Raw genomic sequence first — 6,040 nt, forward strand, 5'->3', positions numbered from 1 at the left:
GTGATTTGACTTTACTCCTTTACCAAACTAGGTTGTTCTGTCATAAAAAGGTGTGAAACCTGATTATCCTGCTTTTGATTATTTATTATGTTCCTAAATGCTGTTTCAGAAGCTCACAACCTGAAAAAAATAAAATAAAAAATGAAAGCAAACACAATAAATAGTCCTATACATCAGTTTTTGGCATCCAAATGCTCAGATTTAAATATAAATATCAGTTTAAAATATCAGCTCTGTTTGAAAACACAGTATTTCTCCTCATAATAAACCATACTGGTGAAAGCCACGTGCACAGATCCACAGAACAACACATGCACAATATAATCCAGTACAACCACATCACAGACCAAAGCCTGGAAATGATCAAAGACTCATCAGTCTAAACAGAAGTTAGGATGGATTTAACAAGTGTTCCTGTTATTTTGTTCACCCCTCTCTCCACACACACACACACACACACACACACACACACACTTGCCTCGAGTCATGTTTCATGAGATGTGGATGGCACCTTCTGCTCACACAGAACCTCTCTGGCAAATAAGCTGTTAACACACAACGCTGTCAGAAGCACCACATGATAAAAAGAGCATAAAGTGGGGTTACTATTTGTTTTCTATTGCAGATAAAACATCTCATTCACAGTCATTTACTGTATGTATGCAGAGCCATCTTTATCAAACACCAGTCCATTTTCATCCGACCGGCTTGGTGCTGATGGTGCAGCCTGTAGTTTGTTGTGATTGTGAGATAATTTCAGGCGCAGGGACGACTGAAACACTGGGTGGAATTTCCTCTTTACAGGTGAAACATCTTTGAAAACACTGCAGGGGAAAAAAGGCATTTTGAGCGGGATTATATAATTATAGTTTTGCCGTGTGTGTTTTTTCTTATTTTTCTTATCCGAGGCCATAATTACTGCACACAGCCATGGGTCGTTACTCCTTTCAGCTGGCCTAATCTCACAGAGGATGAATAGAAACTGTCAATCAGGGGTTGCACTCAGCAGCGAGACAAGAGGGGACTGATTGCTGCTGCTGTGCTGTGACACACACACACTCACACACACACACACAGATACACACTTTTTCTCCTTCCTCTTTCTCTCCAGTGTTTCCACCCTCTCTGCTTTTACTGATGCACAACTGAAAACCTCCAGAAAGCAGATTTTTACCACATTTAACTTTTCTGAAGACTGCTCATATTTTGATTTCAGTCTTTCAGGCGTATTAGGGAACATTTTCATACTGTGTGTAGTATTAGTAGTAAGAACTGTAGGTGCATTTTTGCCTCTGTGTTGCCATAAAGGATATTTACTGCACCAACTGACACCTCCAGTCAGCCAGCTGATCCAGTCATTTCTTGGTAGGCTGGTAAAAAATGTAAACAGACTAAAAGAGGAAGACATAGATCATAAAAAGGCAAACAGATAAGTACTACTTTGAGGTACTTAACTAAGGTATTTCCATCATCTGCTACTTTATAAATATGCTCCACCACATTTCAGAGGGAAGTGCTGTACTTTTTATTCCACTGCATTTATTTAATAGCTGTTTATTGTTCCAGGATCCAGGATCCAGATTAGTTTCCACTGATACACTCTCTTGTCTTCTTGGGGTCCATTAGTAAACACAAATATATCTGTACATGGGACACGCTCTGGCCTTTATATTATAGCAGAAAAAAATACATGAGGACCATAAAATAAATAAAATAAAATAGATTTAAAAAGTTCATCAGTTTGAAGCAACTGAATTAAGGCGTTAAAATTAGCTTCATCTCGACCAGCTGCAACATTAAAAAGCTGTTTACACAATAATGCATGAACAGCCTAAAAATAATAATGGCCATTCTGTATAATAACTTTTATTTTGCTGACACTACCTCTGCACTTGTACTTTAAAATCAGGACTTTTACCTGTTACACAGTATTTTTACATCACTAAATACTACTGCTGATAGTAAATTGGCCTGTCCACACTCCTGTAACACTCCTTTAATTGGACACTGTTGGACAGTCAGTGTTGATCTGTGAAACCTGCAATTCCATCTTTATTTTCTTTCCTTCTGATCATTTGTGTAAAATCTCATCTCAGGTTATTTAAAAAAAAAAAAATGTTTTAAATGGAATTACGCAACCCAGTCTCCTAAAGGTTATATTATATACAATGTTTCCTATTTTAGATCACTTATAGCAGAGCCTCCTGCCTCTAAGAAGTGTTCACTGTAAAATAATTTCATTAATGTTCCAGGAAGTTGTTGTATCCCCTGATGACAGAGGGAGAAACTGGATCCTTCATGTTTTTTTTTTTTTTACTGGTAATGATCCAATCTGAAGATATTCCTCTATATTAGACTTCAAAACCCATTTTATTCTGAACTTATTTTCATATATCAGCTGTTCTGAATCCCAATTACATCACATTATTGCAGATAAAGGACCATATATCTGTTGCTTCATGACACTGATGCCTGTAGCCAGAGTTAAAAACCCATATCTGCTCTCTGCCTGTGTCTGTCCACAGGCCACAAGAGAAGAGAGAGAGAAAAAAGTTCGTTTATTTGTACCACACACACACACCACACTGCCTCATCCCCCCCCCCCGTGTGCGCCTGGATTGCGGCCTCGTGGAGATGAACCTGATCAATCAGATCAATCGACAGAGATTACTGTAATCCCGGAGGTCAGAGGGAGGCCACGGGGCCACGCAGAGTTCACACACACACACACACACACAAGCTCCAGACAAATCTGTGCAGGAATGACAAACACCTGACCGCGTGCAGAACTCCATGAAACAGAGATTTCAGGTCGAGATTTTTTACTTAATTTCAGATGCAGTGTGACGTTCAGGGTACAGTAAAAATCACGGTGTGTGCAGATGCCAAGATTTCTGCATTAAACACCAAACCCATGTATTTACTGATTTCATAAGCTTTTATATAAGATTGAAAAAGCCTCTATAAAGCGTCTGTTTTTAATAACGGAGGGGTTTCGGTCAAAAACGAGCATCTGGAGGATTTCTGATCATTTAAAACAAGTTTATCCGTTAAGAAAGCCGTATAGCTGCCGCTGCTGCTGCTGAGGAGAAAAATCTGTCATAATGCAGGTGCTTTGTTGAGATGAAACCTTGGAGGGAGGTGGAGAAAAAATGTGGAGGACGAGGCATAAAACGCAGGAGGAATATGATGAACGTTCAGTTTTACGCACCGATTTTACAGTTTATTATCCACGGTAACAAACAGACCGGCCTCGTCTTTATGATGAAATCACAGAGGCTGAAGTCAGACTGATTCAAGTAGTCTGAACACATTGCCTCAGTAGGAGAAAAGTAATAAAATAAAAATATATGTATTGTTTTCCCAGTTTTGGCGATGGACGTCAAATGAAATAGTTCACCCACATTTTTTTTTCGTTTTTACAGTTTTATCCGCAGTTTCTTCTGAACTGAAATAACATTGCACAATACAAAAGAAACGTGTAAGAAAAGCAAAGTACAAGACTGTGGCGTTAGAATTTCGTTCCAGCCAGTGACTAAAAAATACCTGTGCATCTGCAGGAGCAGTGCGCACGACTGCTGTTGATTTAAACGAAAGTCGGAAATTCAGAATATGTGGATTTTTACTGATAGAGAATTAAAGCTCAGTGCTCAGTTTCTTCAGTGCTGCGAATAACTTGAGTTTCTTTCTTTCTGTTTGTTTTTGTGTACAGGCTACAGCTGAGTGTAATAATGAGCCTGTTCAGTCCACCAGGAGTTTGAAAGTAGTCAAAGACAAAAGATATCGATAAAGAAAATGCTGATAAAATTATGTTATTTTACACTTTTGAAAATGGAGAACCATATGAACACATGCACATATTTAAGAAAGTAATAAAATTAAGTATTATAAGGCCTTAAGGCTGACAAGATACACTAAAAATTAACCAAAAAAATCACTTGTTTTAGTTTTTTGAGCTTAAAACGACAAACTGTAGCTTATGGTCGATTTAAATCACTGATTCAGGATAAATATACTATTTTTTTCTATTAACCGCCTTCAGCTCCGAGTTTAACAGCATATACATTACCAATACATCCAACACCTGAATAATTTATACGCGATTTATCTTGTATTCCCGCTGTAGCAAGCTCATAGTTAATGTATGTTGTACTACACATGAACTCAACTAACACTATTCTGCCACTGTAAATGCTGCCACTACTGATATTGTTTATAATAATAATAACAGAAGTTGTAGTCTAATTCAGTTTAAAATGCTATACACAGATACTTGTACTTTACTCATAAGGATTTAACTTTACTTTAGCAGGAGTCACAAACGACCAATAAAGACGGATTTTTAAATATAACCTCCTGTTTTCTTACTAAACTGATGCCTCACTGCTTCATCTGGCTCCGGTCTAAACGCTTGTTGTCATGATTTTTTGGCTTCGTGCAGCAGCAGAAGGAGCGGTTCTGGGTTCTGCTGAGTCCGGGTTTAGTTCCTGTCCCAAAGGAGGGAGGGAGAGAGAGAGAGACGCAGAGTTTCCTCAAACTTTTTCTCTCTCTCTCTTTCTGAACCCGTCTCTATTTAACTCCTGTGCTTTCTGCCTCGTCGTTGCTGCAGTTAAAAACAACCAAAAATGGTTTTTGAAGGCGACATTTTCAAACCGTGTTGTTGCCTTCAGTGGCGTCTGAAATAGTATTTTCAGAAGCAGTGTTTATTGAAGATTGGTTGTATGACGGCTGGAAATGATCCAGAGAGAAATAAAGAGTGCCGTAAAGTCCCTCATCTTCTCTGCGAGATGTAATGTGAAAAGTAATGTGTGAAATACCCATCTAAAAAGTTTTCAATAAAGTTAAAGTTTGTATTCATCATGATGGACGATAAGAGAGTCACTGTAGTAAAGTCTGTTTCTTTAAATAGTCATTGACCTGAACTTGAAGGACAGCAGGGGGTGAAACTTCTATAATGAAATCTTTTCTTTAATATTTACCCCTCCGCACGGACACAGGTCAGTCATGTATATTAAAGGTATTTTAGAGGAGGTAAAACACTGATGTAAACTTCAGCTGAAAAAGTTGCCTGTTATTTATTAGTTATGAGGCTGCTTCCAGTTACTTTAAAAACCTGCAGCTTTTCACTGATTAGTTAAATTACTGCTCTGTGATAAGTTGTCATATTTGACACCGTCTGAATTCTAATAAATATATTTTGAAAAAGAAATTTTCAAGGCGAACCTCATTAATCTTGAAGGCGAGCACATGAAATATTTCTTCATCTTCAGACCTGGTTATTCTGAAAAAGAAAACAAAGCTGATATGAGACTTTGAGTTGGATTAATGCAAATGCCAGAAGCAAAACAACAACAACAACAACAACAAAAAACAAATACAGTTTCTCTTTTGGGAACTTAAGGGTTAATCTGTAAGTAAGTTAGTTTTTAAAGGAGAAAAAAAGATGGATGTGATGCTTCCTGTGTGAATTAATCTCTAAAAGTACAGAGCAACAAAGGAATTCAGAGTGAACTGTCGTCAATGCTAAAACAGAAATTAGAAAATCAAACACACAACAAAAAACAGATCGTTTTGTAATTGGAAGGGTATTATTTTTGACTTGTAAATACAAAAACAAACACAAATAAAAAGTTTATATTTATAATTAGTCTGTAAAATAACAACAAGAGTGATTGAGTCTTGAGCTTCCTGTTAGATAATAAAAACAGGTGTATTCTGACACCTGAATTAGTCTCTTCATCAAGTTTACACACTCAAACCAGTTATAGACAAAACAGTTTCCATTATCTTCAAATGATCACAGTTTTTGCTCCTTAAACAGAAGCGGCTGCATGTTTACCTGCTGCACAAACAGGACAGAAGACCATGAACTCCAGTTCTGATAGGACTTTCTCACTCATCTGAGATGTTTGTGTGGTTAATTTTAATGAAAATCATGCGTCCTTGCCGCCTTCAATCTCCACTGGAATCACATGAAAAAATATTGAGGTGACATCAGGCTGAAAACATGTTACACAGGCCACATTTGTGAGCCACAGTT

Source organism: Lates calcarifer, linkage group LG14 (assembly GCF_001640805.2).
Source record: "Lates calcarifer isolate ASB-BC8 linkage group LG14, TLL_Latcal_v3, whole genome shotgun sequence".
In the NCBI taxonomy this organism is placed as follows: domain Eukaryota; kingdom Metazoa; phylum Chordata; class Actinopteri; family Centropomidae; genus Lates; species Lates calcarifer.